This window comes from Hemiscyllium ocellatum, chromosome 15 (assembly GCF_020745735.1).
Source record: "Hemiscyllium ocellatum isolate sHemOce1 chromosome 15, sHemOce1.pat.X.cur, whole genome shotgun sequence".
Classification (NCBI taxonomy): Eukaryota; Metazoa; Chordata; class Chondrichthyes; order Orectolobiformes; family Hemiscylliidae; genus Hemiscyllium; species Hemiscyllium ocellatum.
The window spans coordinates 33848890-33872917 of record NC_083415.1 but is presented as its reverse complement, the minus strand read 5'-3'; positions in this window follow the sequence as shown (position 1 = coordinate 33872917).

Sequence of the window (24028 nt, the reverse complement as noted above, 5' to 3'; positions counted from 1 at the left end):
GTGGTGGATAGAGTACCAATCAATCAGGCTGCCTTGACCAGGATGGTGTCAAGTTTCTTGAATACTATAGAAGCTGCACCATCCAGACAAATGGGGAGTATTCTGTTAGATCCTATCTACCACCTCCTGAGAAAAGGAATAGGAAATGACTTCACCACAGAAAATAACATCACCACGGGAAATGACATCACCAATCCAAAGAAACCCAAACATATAAATAGAAAGCAGGAATTTTCAGCATTGCTTCACATGAGGTCCACTGAAGATGTTACCTAGTAAGGTAACGAAATGTCTGGAAATGAACCTTTCAGTTCAGGATGCAAACCTACATCCAAAACCTCAACCTGAGCTACAAATCTTCTCAAAACTCGCTATTCTATCTCACCACTGATTTGTGTCTTGTGCAAGGTAGACCAAGATTTAGGATGAAGGCACATAAATTATGAAGCTGGTTAGCTCAATTGACTGGATGCTGAGTTTGCGATTCAGCATAAAGCAAACAATGTGAGGTTGACTCCTGTTCCAGCGACTTGGTATGACTTGGACTGGAGAGTGGATGGTAACAGGAACTAACTCCTGAAAAACAGGCTCAACATGACACATCAGCTAATGGTCTAAGGACCTGACTGTGGATAGAGCAATTGGATGAATGAATCTTGATGATACATAGCCAAGTCAGTTGTTTAGAATGATTAACTGGCATCAGTGCGCTTTCAATTGCCTACTGAATTTCCAATTGTAATTGAGTGTTGAAGTTCCCTAAAAAGCTACAATCTGTCATTTATGATTGCTGTATATGTGGAAACAACAAAGTGCTTGCTCATTTGTAACATTTATCAAGCCCTGCTGGAATGATTTCTGGAGCATTCTTCTGTTCTGACATTGTGTAAAATTCTTGAGTCAGGTTCTAACTGTCACCTGTATACTTTTGAATAATAATTTAATAGTTCTGCATCCAGAATGTTGCAATTGTTCCCTGATTCTTCAGTTCAGTTGATATTACTTCTGCTCCAAAGCTGAACTCCATGAAGAAAATTGCGTGACTTTAAAAATAAATGGAAGTTTTGAAGTTTAGGAAAATGTCAAAAAAGAGAGTAGGGTAGCATCAGATTTACATGGAAACCAATTCTGTACTAAAGGATGAATTTGGATTGGGGAATATCAGTGTGAGAAGAAGCAATGACAAGGAGGGTGATTGTTATCCTGTCACTGTTACAGAGGTTGCCTTTTAAAATCCTAGTCAAAATGATCTTTGTGATTAGAATGGGTGTCACAGAATGGATTTGAATAAGGCATTTGGAAGAAATAGGCGCAGAACAGAGAGTTGGTGAACCATTCTCCAAGATGGAACATGAGCTCCAGGGAACAGGTTGGCGATAGGATTTTGAGCTGCAGGGAATCAAAAGAAGCATTGAAAGAAATAGCAATGGTACCTAAGCAGAAAAAGTTATTTACAGTTATAGAGCATTATGCTACATTAACCAGTACATATCTATCCTGAAATAACCTTTCTTCCTTTTCTACCTTATGAATTTTGTCAAAAAACTGTATCTTAGAGTCCAGCTCTAAAAGATAAGCCTTATCTGCTCAAATTAATTGGCTTTCAATGTTTTAAATACTCATTAAATTTCACTCGTAAATGGTTTTATCTCAGCAAGCATATCGTTCAAACTATATTGTAATTGGTAAATAAAATAATAAAGATGGTAATAAAAATCTGTGGGAAGTTGCTGTTTTGATGATAAAATGTGACTCTATGCTTCCAATTTGAAATTAAACAGCAATTATCAGCATATAAATTCTGAATGTGTTCCTCCACTATTTTAATAAAGAATTTGACTGGTTGTCTCAAATCAAATTCACATGGTCATAATTTCAAGGTTCATAACTCAGGATTAGTAAAAGTCAAGAATGTTTTGCATTTTATAAATGAATTTTTTTTTGTGCATGTACATAGAACATAGAACATTACAGCGCAATACAGGCCCTTCAGCCCTCAATATTGCACAGCCCTGTGAAACCAATCTGAAGCCCATTTAACCTACACTATTCCATTCACGTCCATCTGCCTATCCAATGTCCATTTAAATGTCCATAAAGTTGCTAAGTATACAACTGTTGCAGGCAGTGTGCTCCATGCCCCTACTACTCTCTGAGTAAAGAACCTATCTCTGACTATCTGTCCTATATCTATCACCCCTCAATTTGAAACTATGCCCCCTCATGCTCGCCACCACCATCCTCGGAAAAATGCTCCTATTTCCACCCAATCTAACCCTCTGATTATCTTTTATGTCTCAATTAAGTCACCTCTCAACCTTCTCTCTAACAAAGACAGCCTCAAGTCCCTCAACCTTACCTCGTAAGACCTTCCTTCCATACCAGGCAAATCTGAGTATGCCTCCTCAGAACCCTTTCCAAAGCTTCCACATCCTACCTATAATGTGGTGACCAATACTGAACGCAATACTCCAAGTGCGGCCGCACCAGAGTTTTGTACAGCTGCAGCATGATCTAATGGTTCAGAAACTCGATCCTTCTACTGGTAAAACCTAACACACCATAGGCCTTCTTAACAGCCCTATCATCCGGAGTGGCAACTTTCAGGGATCTATGTACCTGGACACCGAGATCTCTCTGCTCATCTACACGACCAAGAATCTTACCATTTGCCCAGTGCTCTGCATTCCTGTTACTCCTCCCAAAGTGAATCACTTCACACTCCATTTGCTACCTCTCAGCCCAGCTCTGCAACGTATCTATGTCCCTCTGTAACCTACAACATCCTTTGGCACTCTCAGTAAAGTATAGTACCAACCTTAGTGTCATCCCCAAATTTACTAATCCATCCTTCTACACCCTCGTCCAGGTCATTTATAAAAATGACAAACAACAGTCATTTGCAGTAGTGAACTCCAGGATGAACATTTCGCATCAACCACCACCCTCTGTCTTCTATCAGCTAGCCAATTTCTGATCCAAACTGCTAAATCACCCTCAATTCCATGCCTCTGTATTTTGTACAGTAGCCTACCATGGGGAGCCTTATCAAACGCCTTACTGAAATCCATATATACCACATTAACATCTTTATCCTCATCCACTTGATTGGTCACCTTCTCAAAGAACTCAATAAGGTTTGTGAGGCACAATCTATCCTGCACAAAACTGTGTTGACTATCCCTAATGAACTTATTCCTATCGAGATGATTATAAATCCTATTTCTTATAACCTTTTCCAACACTTTACCCACATCTGAAGTGAGGCTCACTAGTCTACAATTATCAGGGTTATCTCTACTCTGCTTCTTGAACAAGGGGACAACATTTGTTTTATTCCAGTCTTCTGGCAACTATTCCGGTAGATAATGATGACATAAAGATCAAGACGCCGATTTTATTGCTCCTCGGATACTGCCTGAACTGCTGTGCTTTTCCAGCACCTCTAATCCAGAATCAGGTTTCCAGCAACTGCAGTCATTGTTTTTATCTAGATCAAAACCAAAGGCTCAGCAATCTCCTCTCTGGCTTCCTAGAGAATCCTAGAACAAATCCCTTCTGGCCCAGGGGATTTATCTATTTTCACACTTCCCAGAACTACTAACACTTCCTCCTCATGAACCTCAATCTGATCAAGTATTGTAGACTGTTTCTCAGTATTCTCCTCAACAGTTTGTTCCTGTCATCATAGTTAAGTAATATTACAATATTGAAACAATTGCAATGATATACAGATGGCCTGGGCCAGCAGAACTGTGGGAGCTAAGGAAATAGAAATAGTGAGAAATATTAGGGGAAAGAAAATTCTAAAAATGAACCACTATCCATAGTGGAGCCTAGAAAGTGTGTTTGCTTAGTGGAAAGTTTTTTTTAAAACTTATTTGTGCAGTGAAGGTGGTTGTTTATGCTGATGCAAATAAAATGAACTTATCAAAGGAAACTGGCAGTTGGCACAAGGCTGGAATAATGAAGATATTGAATTCAGAACTGATTTGAACTCTTCTTGGCAGAGTCATTCTAATCTTTCCAATACAATTCAATTTTTGCTTTTCATTATGATCCTGTCCTGCTGATCCATAGCCTGACTTAGTCTTTCTCTATTTAAACTGTTTTCTGTGCCATTTGGCTGTGATGTTTACTTCCAATTCATTTTTAGCTGTTTCCTCACAGCTTTTAAACTTGTGCTCTCTGGAGAAGAAACTCATCCAATACTTTAAAATCTCATGCAACAGAAACTCTGCTATTGTGTAACTAAAAGTTGAGTTCCCTTGTGTACCATAGCAGATGTTTCCAAATAAATAAAAGTAAATGACTTCCAATCCTGTACAATAGGGTTTTGCATTGTTAGCCACCTGTGGACCCATGAGGCCTTGCAGTCCTCAGGTCACTTAAATCCATCTTATTTGCTCTTTTGTCTTTTATTCATTGTTTTGACTAGTTTGAATTTTGTTGATTTTGAAGATTTGGGCATGACTGTTTTTAATGCAGCTGTCTAATTGCCGGGCAACTCCAAAATTAAACAATAAATTGTGATTTTTAAATTCTACCTGGCTGATATTGACTGATGGCTTTAAATCAGATAACTGCAGATGTACCTTTTGAATTCTACTACCTCCCATTTTAATCTACACTTCTCAGCACATGACAAATGTTCAAAGTACTCAGGCAGAGTCAATATGGTTTTGTGAAAGGGAAAAGATACCTAACTAATTTATTGGAGTGCTGTGACAACGTAATGCTTACTGTGGATAAAGGAGAACCAGTGATGTGTTGTAGTTAGATTTCCAGAAAACATCTAAGACATTCCCTATTCCCTATCTGCTGTATGTCCTAATCTGCAGTGTGACTGTATCTTTGACTGTTCCTTTTATTTAATAAACAACTACACAGGTACACAACAGTAACTCCAGCCTCAACTCCAGTAACTCAAGTTCTGAACCTGGAGCTCAAGTTTCTGCAGTTAGTGACATTTCCTGTGCATGTGTTCATATAGATCACAAGAAGTGTTGATGATTTCTCAGAATGGGCATTCTGCATAAATGAGCTGCCCTGCCATAATTTAAGATTACTTTTATGTTATTTATGATAAACTATAAGATCAGAGATTAATGAATTACAGTTCTCCTGTGATGTCACCTTTCCTGTTGTTAGAAACTCAACCCACTATTGCAGCTTTCCAGCTTCACGTCTTTGGCAGGCTGCTTAGCAACTCCCTTACTCCTCTAACTCCTCAGTGATTCCACTCTCCCACTTTGCCCTGGGCACTGCACTAAACCCCTCTTATTTATGCTCCTGAGCTTTGAATGATTTCATTATTTGGCAATTACAGAATTAGTTCAGTGCAATTACTTCATTGTGGTGAATTTGTTCCTCACTGGGTGTTGTAAGTCTTTGGAACTCTTTTCCTCAAAAGTTGGAAGCAGACTCCTTGAATATTTTTAAAGCAGAGGTGGATAGATTCTTACAAACAAGGGAGTGAAAATTTATTGGGTGTTCATGGGGGAATATGGAGTATTCAGATCAGTCATGATCTTATTGAATAGCAGAGCAAACTGAAGGGGCCAGGTGATCTACTCTTGGTCCTTGCTCATACATTAGTAAAAATAATGAATGAATTTACATACAAATCAGTGTTCCATAATCAGGACCCAACCACAATAACTATGAGCTGAGCAGGTAAATTGCTGATGGCTTTCCTGCCACGTGATGGCAAAGGGAATAGAATCCGGGACCAGAAGAGGTCATTTAAATTGAGTATTTCTTTTTCATGTAGACTACGTGCTGAGGGATACACTAAAGGTTGGTTAGAAAATATCTACATGCACCTTTTTATTGTTCACTTGCTGCTGAAGATATAAACAGCATCTTTAAATTTTATCAGAACACTTTCTAGGAAGTTTTGTCAAGACTTTGGCAATCCCACAAAAACATTTATTTTGCAAATTCTATTTGGATTTCAACTAAAACAAATGAATGTTGTGGTGCACTACCTCTGGGCAACACGGTGGCTCAGTGGTTAGCACTGCTGCCTTACAGCACCAGGGTCCCAGGTACAATTCCAGCCTCAGATGACTAGCTGTATGGAGTTTGCACATTCTCCCCGTGTCTGCGTGGGTATCCTCCGGGTGCTCCAGTTTCCTCCCACAGTCCAAAGATGTGCAAGTTGGTGAATTGGTCATGCTAAATTGCCCATAGTGCATTAGTCAGAGGAGAAATGGGTCTGGGTGGGTTACTCTTCAGAGGATTGGTGTGGACTGGTTGGGCCAAATGACCTGTTTCCACACTGTAGGGAATCTAATCTAAAGCTTGGGGCAGCTGCTGCCAAGGCACAGTGGGGAAAGACCACTGTCTGGAGTCTTCCTGCTGAGGTTAAATGGAGGTCTGCTTGGTTATTGGACTCTCTTGGTGCCTCAAATGCACGTAAATATAGTCTGGTTCAAGTAAGAGATACCTTTGGTTTGTTTGGATAGAGTCAAACTCCAATGTTTGTTTGTTTCCTTGACATGATACTGTACAGAACCAAATGATTCAAAAGTGTTTTTAAGACTCATTAAGTTTTTCTTTGTGAATGAAGTATATTTTGAAAGAAAAAATGTTTTCTTTTCCTTGTGGAGTGCAAGCCATTCTTTCTTCCCTTGAGAGCAAACCCTTCCTTTGATGTAGAGACTTGTTAGGGAGCCTTCCATTGGTGTCAGCTAAAGAGCTTTTGCATGTTGGTCAGCTGCTCCTTCCAGCACAATGTAAAAAAAACAGGGACCTAAGGCAAATCGATTGGTCACTGGAATGAAAAAATAGCCAGGCTGAGGTCACTGCTGAGGTTGAGTATATTTTCCCCACCTACTCAAATTTCAATGGGGTTAAAATTCCCCTCAGGATGTGATGTCATGTATGTACAATTTGAAATAAAAGGCTGCTCGTTACACATCGGTCTTCTGTCTCAATCCTTGGGCTATAGTTGGGAAATCACCCCAGCTTAGATACTAAGAAGATGTTTTGATGGCTCCCTCAGTCATTTAGAACTTACAAAATGTTCACTTGCTATGTGTGAGGGAGGAGTTTCGCTCAGTCACATGCTTTGCTGAAACACCAGCTTACATCATGGATAGTGTAATTAATAGTGTATAGGAATTTGTTTACCCTACTTCACCTGCAATGATGCTATTTTGGTAAAGGAATTGAAGTTCTTAATGGGTATAGCTGTCTAGTTTAAATTGCTTGGAAAGCTCATTAACACAGTATGCATGTTGTTTAATCGATAACAAATGGCCCAAAGCTCTCCCCACTAAGCAACAAGTTAATTGAGAGTAAATAAGTTATTGTGAAAGATTTTGAGCACTCAAGGGACATTCACTGGATTTGTTCCACCCAGACATGTGTAATAACATTTGCAAACAGTTTGGTTAGAAAATATCTACACTCACCTTTTTATTGTTCACTTGCTGCTGAAGGTATAAAGAGAATCTTTAAATCTTATCAAAACACTCTCGAGGAAGTTTTGTCAAGACTTTGGTAATCCCGCAAAAAACATTTAATTTGCAAATTCTGTTTGGATTTCAGCTAAAACAAATGAATGTTGTGCTGCACAACCTTGTTGAACAGCTCGTGGAATTCACTGGGAGAATGGCTATCCTAACTGGTGATGATAATCTTACTAGGCATCTATCCTGGATACTGCTGAAAATGTATTGCTGGAAAAGCGCAGCAGGTCAGGCAGCATCCAAGGAGCAGGAGAATCGACATTTCGGGCATGAGCCCTTCTTCAGGAATGAGGAAAGTGTGCCAAGCAGGATAAGATAAAAGGTAGGGAGGAGGGACTGGGGGGAGGGGCATTGGAAATGTGATAGGTGGAAGGAGGTCAAGGTGAGGGTGATAGGCCGGAGTGGGGGTGGGGGCGGAGAGGTCAGGAAGAAGATTGCAGGTTAGAAAGGTGGTGCTGAGTTCGAGGGTTGGGACTGAGACAAGGTGGGGGGAGGGAAAATGAGGAAACTGGAGAAATCTGAGTTCATCCCTTATAGTTGGAGGGTTCCTAGGCGGAAGATGAGGCTCTCTTCCTCCAGCTGTCGTGTTGTTATGGTCTGGCGATGGAGGAGTCCAAGGACCTGCATGTCCTTGGTGGAGTGGGAGGGGGAGTTGAAGTGTTGAGCCACGGGGTGGTTGGGTTGGTTGGTCCGGGTGTCCCAGAGGTGTTCTCTGAAACATTCCGCAAGTAGGCGGCCTGTCTCCCCAATATAGGGGAGGCCACATTGGGTGTAGCGGATGCAGTAAATGATGTGTTTGGAGGTGCAGGTGAATTTGTGGCAGATATGGAAGGATTCCTTGGGGCCTTGGAGGGAAGTAAGGGGGGAGGTGTGGGCGCAAGTTTTGCATTTCTTGCGGTTGCAGGGGAAGGTGCCGGGAGTGGAGGTTGGGTTGGTGTGGGGCGTGGACCTGATGAGGGAGTCACGGAGGGAGTGGTCTTTTCGGAATGCTGATAGGGGAGGGGAGGGAAATATGTCCCTGGTGGTGGGGTCCGTTTGGAGGTGGCGGAAATGACGACGGATGATACGATGTATATGGAGGTTGGTGGGGTGGTAGATGAGGACCAGTGGAGTTCTGTCCTGGTGGCGATTGGAGGGGCGGGGCTCAAGGGCGGAGGAGCGGGAAGTGGAGGAGATGCGGTGGAGAGCATCGTTGATCACATCTGGGGGGAAATTGCAGTCTTTAAAGAAGGAGGCCATCTGGGTTGTACAGTATTGGAACTGGTCCTCCTGGGAGCAGATGCGGCGGAGACGAAGGAATTGGGAATAGCCAGATGAGAGTGTTCTTTCCTGGATAGCCTGATGAGAGGGAAGAGGTCATGAAGCCAGCCAGCAGATGCAGCAGAACAGAAGAGGACATGGTAACATCCTTTAATTCTTGCGGGTACAGACATCCCTCCTCCAATAGGACAGCTAGCTGCGCAGACTCTTTCCCAGTCCCTCCAGCAGTTACACACACACTTCAGTGTGGGATCCATTGATGTTGCTTGATTTTTAAAAAAATTGCTTTGAACTTTGAGTGGTTGAGTACATCTTTAGGCACATTCAATTGTCACATATCAGTAATAACAGCTAAAACTGTTTCCTTATAACCATGTTTTCATATAGGGAGGTCTTATTAACTGAGCAGCCACCTAGCACCCTATTTTCACTTTCTTATCAAAATAACCCACCAAAGATTTTCTGCTGCAAAGGATTAATTGTGTGAATGCATGCAATGCTTTCATAAACGTTCTGTGCAATTGCAGTAACAAGTTTCTTTCAGCCAAATAGAATATTTAAAAGAAAAGTTGAAGTAATATGAAGTGCCTTGGGATGTAATTTTTAAGCATTACATAAATGTAAAATGTTGTTGCTGTTGAAGGATTGTGGAAGCTTCGAATCTTCAAATTTAAAAGGATATGAGAGGTTATCTTGTGGAGAAATATGAAAAGGAAGAGAAATGGTTAATATTGCACACTATTGAAAGTTTTCAAGAAAATTGTATATCGGAAGAATGTCGATAACTGATAAAAAAAAATCCACTTACCTTTAAGCTGTCATGTAATTTGTTGTCTCACAACAAAATGCAACGAATGGTAGCATTTAGACTATTGCGATAGTGACCAATACAAGATACTGTACTCTAGATTCTATCTCTGCTGAGATCAATGTCACAGTAATAATTTAATAGCTTCAGAGAAAACAAATAATGTTTTTGCAATCAAATGTAGTTTTATTCTCTGTAGGACACTCTTATGAGTAACCAATGTCCTCCAAAGTCTAGTTGGAAAGATTACAGATATACTAGGAACTGATCTGTGATTGAATATAGATCCTGGATTTAGTCATATTAAAACATAGGCCTGGAATTTTACCTGCCTTGAGAATGTGTAATCGGATATGAGCAGGTAAGAAAAGAGTTAAGTTTTGAGTTTTGTGAAATAAGAGGTTCAGCTGAGCATGACTCAGATCAGATAAGAACTTGCAGTTAACAATGGGGTGCTGGAGGCAAAGGAAATGGGTTAACAAGATGGAAAAACATTCATTATGTTGAACCATTTAACAATATTGGAAGCATTCAGTATGTAAGGTCAGTTTAACAAAGTGAGAAGTATTCATTATGTGAAGCTAGTTAAGGTTAAGAACATTCATTGTAACAGCAGATGGCTTAGTCTTTACTGTTGATGCTTGCTGATTATAATGGTCACCCAATCAATATGTATGTTGCCTTATCTGGATGCTCCTCCCTGTAAAATGATTATATAATTCATTAAGAAACTGCTATTCCAGAGAAGACCGAGAACTCGTGTCTCTGTACACGAGTACAGAGACATCGTTCTCTCCCTCCAGGGCTGAGAATAAAGAGGAAGAAGGTAAAACTATATCGTGTCTCTGACTGTTTTGCTTTGATTGAGGGGAGAAACGGGACGACAGCGATCTGCTGGGAATTGAAAGTTTGGCTGTACCAAAGGTTTGGAAACCCCAGATATTGTGAAATCCACCATGCTTTTGAATTTAAGTGACAATATATCTTTTTTTAATGGGATGTTGGCAAGTACTACACTTGTTCCCTATCCCTAATTGCCCTTGGACTCAGTAGCTTGCTAGGCTACACAGAGGGCAGTTAAAATCAAACACACTACTGAATATCTGGAGTCATATGAAGGCCAGGTCAGGAAAAGAGGCAGATTTCCTTCCCAGAAGTTCATTAAAGAACCAGATGCATTTTTACAACAATGATAGTTTGATGGCCACCAATCCCAATGATGATAGTCTTATGGTCATCCCTTTACTTGCCCCCAACCAACTTTTTAAAGTTCTTGCCTAATACTGGCAAAAGTGGTCTTCCTTCAATTTAGAGCTTTGACTTTTAGATCAGATCTTTTCTTTTCCAGAACTATTTTAAAAGTAAGAGAATTATGATTACTGGCCCCAAAGTTCTCCCCCACTGACACCCCAATGGGGTCTCAATCAGGAGCATAACCCGATGGGAACATCATCGCCAGCTGGTCAAGGAAGAAACACCCCATCTTTGACATTTTATATAAATGTTTTGGATGTGAATGTGGATAGCATGGTTAGTAATTTGGCAGATCACACTAAAATTGGTGTGTGAACAGTGAAGTGGGTTATCTGAGAGTACAAGGGGACCTTGATCAAATGGGCCAATCAGCCGAAGAATAGCATATGGAGTTTAATTTTGATAAATGTGAGGTGTTGCATTTTGCTAATCAAACCAGGGCAGGACTCATTCAGTTAATGGTGGGGCCCCGGGGAGTGTTGCTGAATAAAAAACCAAGGGGTGCAGGTCCATTGTTCCTTGAAAGTGGACTCACAGGAATACAGGGTGGCAAAGAAGGCATTTGGCGTTCTTGCCTTTATGGTCAGTTCATTGAGTAGAGGAGTTGGGAGGTCATGTTATGGCTGTATAGGATGTTTGTGAGGCTACCTTTAGAATACTGTGTTCAATTCTAATCTCCCTGCTGTTGGAAGAGAAGATTTTTAAGGATGTTACTGGGACTGGAGGGTTGACCTATGGCGAAAGGCTGAATAGACTGGAGATTTTTTTTTCCCTGGAGCATCGAAGGCTTAAGGGGTGACCTTGTAGAGGTTTATAAAGTTATTGGGGTCACAGATAAGGTGAATAGCCAAAGTCTTTTTCCCAGGGAATGGGAGTCCAAACCTAACGGGCATAGGTTTAAGGAGAGAGGTGAAAGATTTAAAAGGGACTTGAGGAACAATATTTTCATGCAGAGTGTGGTGTGTGTGTGTGTGTGTGTGTGTGTGTGTGTGTGTGTGTGTGTGTGTGTGTGTGTGTGTGTGTGTGTGTGTAATGGCCTGCCAGAGGAAGTGGTGGGGGCTGCTACAATTATATCATTCAAAAGGTGTCTATAAATTTACATGAAAAGGAAGGGTTTAGAGGGAAATGGGCTAAATGGTGGCAAATGGGACTAGATTAATTTAGGACATCTGGTCAGCATGGACCAGTTGGACTGAAATATCTGTTTTTGTGCTGTATAACTCTATGCCTCTATGACTGTTAGAGACCAGGCACCTGCTCAGCCCCAGGCAGAAGTTCATTCCGTGGTCTCAGTGATCAACGATTCTATCAAAGTGCATTGACATAGAGCTGCAGCTGCCAGGTTACCACTCTGATTCTGCCTTATGTCTTTTATTGAAAGATAATAAATTACTGTACATTTGTGTGTATATGGTGGGAAGGCTGAGCAGAACACTTCAAACTGTGTACTTAGGTGGCAGTTTACTGATTTAAAAAAAAAGTATTGTTTTTGCTGAGGAAACTGACATAGCTAAATAGTGCATTAATAGAAAAAAAAGTTCTTAATTTCCTGAGAAAACTTTGGTTTTACAGGTCAATGGCCATTAGCTGAAGAAGATTATATACTAAGGTTGGCTGCATTTGGAAAACATGGCCCATGGGAAAGAGAAAGAATGAGACATTCAGTCTAAATATAACAAGTACCACATCTGGGACAGTGAAGAAGGGACTGGTCTATCAGAAGTATAGGGTTTTGTTTTACTAAAACAAATTGATGATACGTAACTAATTTTGTAGAAAAGCAAATGACATGAAGATGAATCAGCCTATTCTCACGACTGAACTAATCTATTTTGATTTGATCTGTTGGCTTTTCTACAGGTTACTGAAAGACTGAGCATGTCCAGTTGCTGCATTAACTCTTTGTTCACATGTTTAATGAATATGGACTGTATACATTCCATTACTAAGACTGAAAAATACAGATTGGCACAGTTAAGACTGAATATAAATTTTAATCAAATGTTTTGAATAGGTTCTAATGCATGATATGCGATGATCACACAAAAAAAAGTTTCATAGATTTATATCTACTTATAATTTAAGAATGTTTATGTCTTTGGAACTTCAAGGACATTAAAGTTACACAGTAGAATAATGCTTAACAATACTTTCATTATCATGTTTGGAGGTGGAGAGAACTTTTTTAAAATTAAATTTTCTTGCTTGAGACTGATCAACTTTGTACTTACCTGCTCCGGTCCTCTATGCAGTGTCCAAAGTTTTAAAATTGCACATTTTCCCGTGTACAATGCATCATTTTTGATACTTGATTTGTTTAATTTATTCCCTTTGTTTTCCTCCCATGAAATTAAATTTGATTGGGAACATTCAGATGAAAGATTGTTAAAATTGCTTTATATTCAGTGTCATATGTGGAACTGAACTCCATCTTAGTGATGCTCTTAGCCTGTAATTACAACATTTGAAGGAAAGAAAGAATTATTTATTTAACATCTTTCATGACCTTAGAGCATTGTTGACATAGCTAGTTAAGTACTTAAAGTGTAGTCAATGTATAGTGTTGGGAAACCCTATAACCCATTTACACCCAGCAAGATCCCATAAACAGCAATATGATAAATCAACAAATAAAGGAAGTTAATTGGTTGAGAGCCACGTGTAGCCAAAGAAACAAAGGAAGCAGTCTGCTTTTTAGGCAATTTATGGTATTTTATGTCTATCTGAAAGGACAGACTGTGCTTGTATTGAATGTTTCTTCTTAAAGGCAATGCTTCTATCTCCCACCATAATGCACTGAAGCCAGCTTATATTGTGTCCTCAAAAGAGTTTCAACTCCGAGGATTCTGCTTCAGGCATGAAGGATGTTAACGGTGAGCCAATGCTGACACACTTAATGTCATTGTGAATAAATCAAAGGTCCATTCGATGTTCAGGAATTTTTAATTTGAGAAACTTTGGCAACAACATTTTGTCTAATGACCTTGAATATTTAAAGTAGTTTAATGCACCCCAGGTATATTGCTAGTGAGAGTGTTTAATTGTTTAGAACATTTGCTGAAACTGAAACCAATTCCAAAAACAAATGGAAAGCTCTTGATTTATAGAACAGTTCAGACTGAGTTGCTTAACCTAAAAACCAGTACTCAGGACTAGTGATTGGAATGAGTTCAGCCAGATAGACCTCATACAACTCGGGGCTGTTAATCTTGTCCAGTCAGGGAGCCCTGGCTGGCAGACGTAAAGTTCTGTTCACTCTGCAAGCTGGCTCTGACAAAGCTGGATCAGTGTCAAGGACTCTCCATGTGTAAGTAAATGATAACTTGGGAATGGGATTCTAGCCTTGTGGAGTTATTACCGTGGCGATGAGAGTGTGAATTAGGATGTCATCTGCCTGTGCAATTTTTCAATAGTCAACGGAAAAAAATTCACTCTATCTATCCCAGGTCATATTTTAATTAGATGATGTGTTAACAATGGGAAAGATTAATGAGGAGCACTTGGAGAACTTGGACATTGTCCTCAGATATATCTCCCAGGTAGTCGTATACCTAAGCAGGGAAACATGCATGTTCCAGACTCTTCAAGTTACCTGTGTGGGGTACAGAGTCAACAAGACTGGGTTGTACACCTTTGATAATAAAGTGAGGGTGATCAAAGGTGTCCAACTCCCACATCTATACCAGAGCTTAGGTCTTTCCTTAGGCTGGTGCATTATTACAGAAAGTTCATACATAACCTGGCCTCCAATCTGCCACATTAGTATCAACTCTTTAAAGAGGGTCAGTCGTAGAAATGGTCGCATGGCCAAGCATTAACATTCAGGGAAGTGAAGAAACAGCTATCATCCTCTAAAATGTTGGCACACTGTGATTGCAAGCATGATCTTATATTGACATGCGATGCCTCCCCATATGGCATCAGTGTAATATAAGCTCGTAGGTGCCCCACTGAAGAGGATGCTCAACAGCATATGCCCAGACAGAGAAGGAAGATTTGGCAGTCACATTTGGAGACTGATGTAAATTTGTAATAGCAATGGACCACAAACCCCTGCTAGGTCTATGTAAAAAGGACAAGGCAGTTCTGCTCATAGCTTCAGGCCAAATTCACAGGTGGACTCTAAAACTAAGTCTGTATAATTACAAGTTGGAATACCATTGGGGAGGCCAAGTAGCAAATGCGGATGCATTGAGCTGCCTCCCGCTAGCAGGTGCACTGCCACTAGTACCGCCACTCAAAAGTCTGTGATGGTTTTAAATTTTCTGGACACATTTCCAGTCACAGCTGACAATATCAGACTTTGGACGCAGAAAAATGTGGTCCTGGCAAAACTTAAACAGCTGGTGGTGATGGAGGAAACCAAAGGGCCATCACAAACAGAAATAAACTCTTTTGGGACCCGAAGAGACCAAATCACATTAGAGGATAGAATATTATTATGGGGAGCAAGTGTTATTGTTCTGAGTAAAGATCACCACCAGATACTGGCTGAACTCTACCAGGGTCATTCAGGGGTTTCTGAAGTGAAGAGGTTGGTGAGAAGTTATGCCTGATGGCCAGGGCTGGGTGCAAAGATAACTGCATTGGTGAGGCAGTACCCAGAGTATGGACAAGGAGAAAAGTTACAGCTAACAGCTTCTCCACATTTATGGGAATGGCCAGGTGAACCCTGGACTCAGTTACACATTGGCTGTGCAGGTCCTTTCATGGATTCAATGTTCTTAGTCATTGTGGATGACCACTCAAAGTGGTTGGGCATGCATAGAGCTCATTTGTCAAACATGGGGACCATGATAGACAAACTATGCACATCTTTTGCAATACATGGATTCTCATATGGGATGGTCACAGATAATGGGCTATCATTAACCAGCAGAGAATTTGAGTGTTTTCTGAAGTTGAATGGCATTCAGCATGTAAGGACAGCTCCATACCATCCATTGTCCAATGGTCTGGCAGAAGAAGCAGCTCAAACTTTGAGGGCAGGTTTAAAGAAACAGCCTACTGCCTCACTAGATACCAGAGACAATTATATATCAGACCTGAGTCTGAGCTGGAGAGAATGTTTTCCTTAATCTGTAATTCAAAGATTTAACCTGTTTTCTGAAATGCATTGCAGGGTTAATTCAATCTATACTGAGCACTCCACTGCTAAATAATAGGCATGTTGAATATACACAGTTTTAGCTATTTGAGGTGTTGATTTCATAGAGCAAGAATAATATTCAAATTTGTAGGTTATGAATGAATTGTAATATTAAGTATTAAAACAAACTTTGGAAAGATATGTCTATAGCACTCTTTAGAGATTGAAGAATGCTTCCTATTAAAATATGTTAAACGTTTCCGAGAAAAGTGAACTTGTAAAGACATGCCTATTGCCCTTTTTGGCTGATTGATAGCAAAATCCTATAAAGGATCAAATTTTGAATAGTCAGCCACAATGTATTAATCCTTTAGCCTCATTCTTCATTCTATAGTACATTTGCTTCAATTGTGCTGAATAATAATGAATAATGTTGCTCAGATTTCAGTAACTAGAGGATTTTCAGAAGATTGTCTTTTTCATCACTCGTCACTTCAGTAATTTAATGGCGCAAATGATCAATAATACTTCAATCTTCACATGATATAAAATCAAGAAATTTCCATTACTTTTTGTTGAATTCGTGTAGAATAAGACCCTTTCAACTTAAGTTGAGCATGTTTAAATTCTAAACCATTTCTGTTCTGCTAAATACAAAGTTCTCTTACCAGATCTCCTATTGTGTTGTATGAGGTGTTACATACTTAATATAGCAACTGTTTTTGCTGCTTGTCTGAATGATAAATTAAGTGCCTCACAGCAATTAATTTTTGTGTCAATGCGTTGGCAGCTTCAATCAGGTTGCACCAAATCTGCTTTGTGCTAATATTTCTATTTACAGGGTTACTTGTGCCTCATCTTCAATTGAGATGCAGATCACCGCTGTTAACATAACTGCTGTTTGTTTTTTTGTTTTTAGTTTAGATTTCCAACATTTGCATGTTACCTTTATTATTTTCTAATGGAATGGATGTTTTGTTTCAGCCACTCCAGGTCCAAAACTGTTGCAGATTACAACAATTTCATACAAGTGATTCTATTGATAACTGCTCAGTGTTACTTACATCCAAAGAATATTTTAGTGGTTGGCGATATGACTTCTCAAAATTGCTTTAACAAGTGAGGGTATGACCATTGAAACATAGATGTTCTTGAAATTCTAATATTTAATAATTAATTCCTGTTGTTTGAAAAGATGATTTTAGCAGCTTATTTAGAAATCACAATCTAACTTTTGCAGAGTTAGCATGGCTTCATGAGAAAGAAATTGTGCCTTACCAATTTATTAGAGTTTTGTAAGGATGTGTCAACCAGAATGGAGGTGATGGGTGTTTTTTTAAGTGGGTGTTCACTTACCAGTGTGATTCTACAGGTGTCAGTGCTGGGACTATAACTGTTTACAATATACATTAATGACATGGAGGAAGGAAGCGAATATACTGCAGCCAAATTTGCAGACAACACAAAAAGTGATAGAAAGGCAAGTTGCAAAAGGAATATGATTATTTTACAGCAAGATATTGATAGGTTAAGTAAATGGGCAAAAAGTTGGCAAATGGACTATAATGTGAGAAAATGTGAAGACGTACATTTTGGAAGGGACAACAAAAGAGCAGAATATTATTTAAATGGAGAAAAACTGCAAATAATTGTAACACAATAGTACTTGAGAGTACTTGTGCGTGAAACACAGAAAGCCAGCACACAGGAGCAGCAGGTACTCAGGTAGGTTAATGCAATATGGTCCCTTAATCAAGGAGGTTGGAGTTTTAAGAGTAGGGATGCCTTACTGCAACTGTTTAAGGTGCTGTTGAGACCATAGTTGAAGTACTATGAGCAGTTTAGGCCCTCTAAATTAAGGAAAGATATCATTTCATTGAATGCAGTTCAGAGAAGGTTTACTAGGATGACCCTTGGTGTAGAGGGATTGTCTTATCAGCAAAGGTTAAACAGATTGTGATTCTACTCATTGGAATTTAGAAGAATGAGAAGTAATACCATTGAAGCAGATAGGATTCTTAAGGGGTTGAGACAGTTGATGTTGAGAGAATGTTTCCCCTCGTGAAAGAGTCTAGCACCAGAGGGGATAGTCTCAGAAGAAAAAGATGCAATTTAAGACTTAGAAGGAATTTCTTCTCTCAGAAATTGAGTGTCTTTTGACCTCCTTGCCACAGAGAGTTGTGCTGGCAGAAACCCTGTGTACATTTGAGACTGACATAGATTCTTGATCAAGAGTTATGGGGAAGGTGCAGGAAAGTGGATGGGAGGAATGTCAGACCAGCCGTGATCATATTGAATAATGGAGCAGGCTTAAGGGGTGAAAAGGTCAACTCCTGTTCCTATTTTTTATGATTCTTATGATTGTATTGCATAATAATAATGTCATCTAATGTCTAGAACCTTTGTCGTTCTTAGGATTAGCTTACTTCGTTCCAGCAAACTTCTGATCTTTTATCTTCCAATCTTCATATTGGGTTGCATATATCCTTTCGATGACAAAATGTCTCCAACAGTTTATCTCGACAAGCTGAATTTGATCTCAGCTATTAGAGTATTATTTTCCAATATTTTGCCAAATGTTGTATTATTCATGTCAGCTATTGCCATTCTTCTTACTTGCTCGTTCTTCTACACTCAGCAGTTGGGTATTTCTTGACTTGTGCTTCTCAGGGGACAGTGGGCACCCATTTTTTTCCAATTCTCTCAGAATCAATGTATTGTGAACTTTAAAAAAGTCGATCAATGCACATTCATTATGACTATTGACAGTCATTTGGTGTTTGCACATATTCTTTATAGTTCAATGGATTTTAAGATTAGTTTTGGTCAGTAAGCAATGAGCTTCAATATATCATTTATAAGTATTGAGAAAAAGTAAAACCTCGCCTTTTTTCTCTAGATGGCCAAGTCCTTATTATTTAATTATTAATCACCACATAGTCATAATAATCATTTTGTCCAAACAGTTTGAGAATAATTCTTAAACACTTTAGCTTCTGAAAAAAAACCAGATCTAAGCAATATGTTTAAAGCTTTGAAATATCATGTTAAACATTATATGTTTGACATTGAAACAAATCATGGGCAAAGTTACTTGCATAAGCCAAGCACTCATGTAAGGAGAAAAACAATACTCAATTCATAAATATTCTAAAGCATTTCATGAGTTATGAAGAGCTACTCAGGAACCTGCTGTCATTTCAATTTGAATGTCAAAAAGGTATTGACATTTAAAGAGGAAGATTTTTTTGCCTCAATTCTAACTATACAGAATGTTGCAATCTCCAAAGTTAATATTTCTGCACTCGAACAAAAACAATCTAGCATAACAAAGCATCTTATATGACAGAGTGAAAGTAACTTATTTTATGGAATTTACCAAATGGGTGATTACTGAATGAAATTTGTCAAGCTCAATGATTAATCATATGCTGAAGTATGTGAGTTAAAAATGCTACGTGAAGGAAGTAGAGCCAAGAGTTCATTTTCTTTTTTTTTTGCATGGAGGTCTGATACTGGTGGCACCAATAATAAACTACACAGTGATGGCCATAATTGTTATCAGTAAAACAGTACTGTATACTGCAAATCCTTGCAAATTTCTAAATAAAATATTTAATTGAAAATAAAGGCAAAATACTGTCAGATTTCAACAGAAATCTGACATTATTTCCAAATGGATCGGCACATGTCAACAACTCATCAGACTTCAATCTTGCTGACAATCAAATAGAATTTAAATCAACTTTTACAGTCTATGTAGTTTAAAATAGCTTTTTGATTTTAAAAAAAGACTCTTTAATCTAACAAAATAAAGCCAGTCAAGGGTGGGGGATGTATACACTTAATTGTAAGGTCATAGGGAGTATTAATCCAAGATGGAGGACGGGAGAAATTTCTGGCTGTAACAGCTGCTCCTTTTTTGAGGTATTTTAGGTGCTGGAGGTGATTTCCTTGAATTCCAGGAGCAGCCATTACTGTTTTATATGTTGTTGCATTGTTTTGGAACTTTTGGAAAAAAAAGTCAAAACAACAGCAGTTTTAAAAGGGAGAAGAATAGACAAAGGAAGCACATGGTGAGGTTAGTGCAGGAGAGAAAGAGAGAAAGAAACTGACACTGCCTTTGCTGTTTGAATTCATGTATCACTGGACATCGGAGTGCATCTAGGAAAATTAACAAACAGTGAAATTCACAACTGATCTTGGAGGAACTGTTGGGTGAAGTTCACAGCATTGAAGCAGATCAGTGTATTGTTATTTTAAGTGTGACACACAGAAAGTCTGCAGTAGTGAGTAGAGTGGGTTCTTTCTTGATTATATGCTTTTGGAGATATGTCTCTTGATTAAACTTAAAGTATAAGCCATAACTATTCATTTAACCTGGGACAGTGTTTTTAGAGGAATAAGACAGTGTTATTTTCTGGGTCTGTAGATTGTGAAGAAGCAAAAATGGCCTTTAGTTGAGTGATATGTGCTTCTTTTCAGATGTGGGAGTTTAAAGAGAGTTTAAGGATTACAGCGGATTATATCTGCCATAAATGCTGTTGGTTGTGAATCTTATCAGATCGAATGGATTGGTTGGAGAGACAGTTAGAAGCAATGAGGAATTTGCAACAACAACAGCATGTGATGGATGGCAGTTATACGAAGGGGGGAAAAGCCACAGATACAGCCACATAAATGGGTTAACTCCAGGAAAGGTAAGAGAGGTAGTGCAGGAGTCTTTTGTGGCTATACCCATTTCAAACAGGCATGCTGTTTTGGAAAATGTAGAGGGTGATGGATTCTCAGGGGAATGTAGCATGAACAGCCAAGTTTCTGATATTGAGATTGGCTCTAATGCAACGAAGGGTACGTCGGGTTCCAAGAGATCAATTGTGTTAGGGGATTCTGTAGTCCGAGGTACAGACAGACATTTCTGTGGCCATCAGTAAAAGATCAGAATGGTGTGTTGCTTCCTTGGTGCCAGGATCAAGGATGTCTCAGAGAGGGTGCAGAATGTAGGGGCCAGCAAGAGGGGGTGGGGGTGGGGGAACACAGGGAGGTGGTGAGGAAAAAGATCAATCTGAGACTGGTACAGTTGAGAATAGAAGCATGTCAAACAGTCAGGGCAGGCAGGGACAAGGTAGTACTAATAAATTAAACTGCATTTATTTCAATGCAAGGGGCCTTAACAGGGAAGGCAGATGAACTCAGGACATGGTTAGAAACATGGGACTGGGATATCATAGCAATTACAGAAACATGGTTCAGGGATGGGCAGGACTGGCAGCTTAATGTTCCAGGATACAAATGCTACAGGAAGGATAGAAAGGTAGTCAAGAGAGGAGGGGGAGTGGCGTTTTTGATAAGGGATAGCATTACAGCTGTGCTGAGGGAGGATATTCCTGGAAATACATCCAGGGAAGTTATTTGGGTGGAACTGAGAAATAAGAAATGGATGAGCACCGTGTTGGGATTGTATTATAGACCTCCTAATAGTCAGAGAGAAATTGAGAAACAAGTTTGTAAGGAGACCTCAGCTATCTGTAAGAATAATAGGGTAGTTACGGTAGGGGATTTTAACTTTCCAAACATCGATTGGGACTACTATAGTGTTAAAGGTTTAGATGGCAAGGAATTTGTTAAGTGTGTACAAGACAATTTTCTGATTCAGTATGTGGATGTACCTACTAGAGAAGGTGCAAAACGTGACCTACTCATGGGGAATAAAGCAGGGCAGGTGACCGAGGTGTCAGTGGGGGAGCACTTTGGGGCCAGCGACCATAATTCTATTAGATTTAAAATAGCGATGGAAAAGGATAGAACAGGTCTAAGTTGAAGTTCTAAATTGGAGAAAGGCCAATTTTAATGGTATTAGGCAAGAACTTTCGAAAGCTGATTGGGGGCAGATGTTCGCAGGTAAAGGGACGGCTGGAAAATGGGATGCCTTCAGAAATGAAATAACGAGAATCAGAGAAATTATATTCCTGTTAGGGTGGAAGGAAAGGCTGGTAGATATAGGGAATGCTGGATGACTAAAGAAATTGAAGGTTTGGTTAAGAAAAAGAAGGAAGCAGATGTAAGGTATAGACAAGATAGATCAAGTGAATCCTTAGAGTATAAAGACAGTAGGAATATACTTAAGAGGGAAATAAGGAGGGCAAAAAGGGGACATGAGATAGCTTTGAAAAATATAATTAAGGAGAATTCAAAGGGTGCGAATGTTTGTAACTCAGATTGAGGTTTAGGGTGTAGCTTTGCTCCCTAAGCTGAGCTGTAGGTTCGATATCCAAACGTTTCATTACCTGGCTAGGTAACATCATCAGTGGCGACCTCCAAGTGAAACGAAGCTGTTGTCCCCTGCTTTCTATTTATATGTTTGTCCTGGGTGGGGTTCCTGGGGTTGTGGTGATATCATTTCCTGTTTGTTTTCTGAGGGGTTGATCGATGGCATCTAGATCTATGTGTTTGTTTATGGCGTTGTGGTTGGAGTGCCAGGTCTCTAGGAATTCTCTGGCATGTCTTTACTTAGCCTGTCCCAGGATAGATGTGTTGTCCCAGTCGAAATGGTGTTTTGTTTCATCCGTGTGTAGGGCTACGAAGGATAGAGGGTCGTGCCTTTTTGTGGCTAGCTGGTGTTCGTATATCCTGGTGGCTAACTTACATCCTGTTTGTCCGACGTGGTGTTTGTGACAGTCCTTGCATGGAATTTTGTTGGTTTTGTCATGGGTTGTACTGGGTCTTTTAAGTTTGTTAGCTTTTGTTTGAGTGTGATGGGTTTGTGTGCTACTAGGATTCCGAGGGGTCATTTCTGAAACTTTTTGATATATGGTAAGGTGGTTAGGGTTTCTGGCTGTGTTTGGTCTGCTTGTCGTGGTTTGTTCTTGAGGAATCTGCGGACTGTATTTTTTGAGTATCCATTCTTCTTGAATACGTTGTATAGGTGGTTCTCCTCTGTTTTCCGAAGTTCGTCTGTGCTGCAGTGTGTGGTGGCTCGTTGGAATAGTGTTCTGATACAGATTTGTTTATGTGTGTTGGGATGATTGCTGGTGTAATTAAGTATTTGGTCAGTGTTTGTCTGTTTTCTGGAAACACACAAGTTTGTAGTTCTCTGTTGTCCTTTCTTTCCACTGTGAAGTCCAGGAATGTGAGTTTGTTGTCGGTTTCTTCCTCCTTGGTGAACTTTATGCCTGTGAGGGTGTTGTTGATGATGTTAAATGTCTCTTCTATCTTGTTTTGTTTTATGATGACAAAGGTGTCATCTACGTAGCGGACCCAGATTTTTGGTTTGATCGTTGGTAGGGCTGTTTGTTCTAATCTTTGCATTACAGCTTCTGCTATGAATCCTGATAGCGGAGATCCCATGGGTGTGCTGTTGGTTTGTTTGCAGATTATGTTGTTGAAGGTGAAGTGGGTGGTGAGGCACAGGTCCACTAATTTCATTACGTTTTCGTTGGTAATGTGATTGATGGTGGTTGGGGTGTGTGTGATGGTCTCTTCTAAAAGTGTGGTAAGTGTTTCCTTTGCCAGGTCGATATTGACAGATGAAGTTTAATTCAGATAAATGCAAGGTGCTGCATTTTGGGAAAGCAAATCTTAGCAGGACGTATGAACTTAATGGTAAGATCCTAGGGAGTGTTGCTGAACAAAGAGACCTTGGCGTGCAGGTTCATAGCTCCTTGAAAGTAGAGTTTCAGGTTGATAGGATAGTGAAGAAGGTGATTGGTATGCTTTCCTTTATTCATCAGAGTACTGAGTACAGGAGTTGGGAGGTCATGTTGTGGCTGTACAGACAATAGAAATAGACAATAGGTGCAGGAGTAAGCCATTCTGCCCTTCGGGTCTGCACCACAATTCAATATGATCATGGCTGATCATCCTTAATCAGTATCCTGTTCCTGCCTTATCTCCATAACCCTTGATTCCACAATCCTTGAGAGCTCTATCCAATTCTTTCTTAAATGAATCCAGAGAGTGGGACTCCACTGCCCTCTGGAGCAGAGCATTCCACACAGCCACCACTCTCTGAGTGAAGAGGTTTCTCCTCATCTCTGTCCTAAATGGTCTACCCATATTTTTAAGCTGTGTCCTCTGGTTCGGCACTCACCCATCAGTGAAAACATGTTTCCTGCCTCCAAAGTGTCCAATCCTTTAATA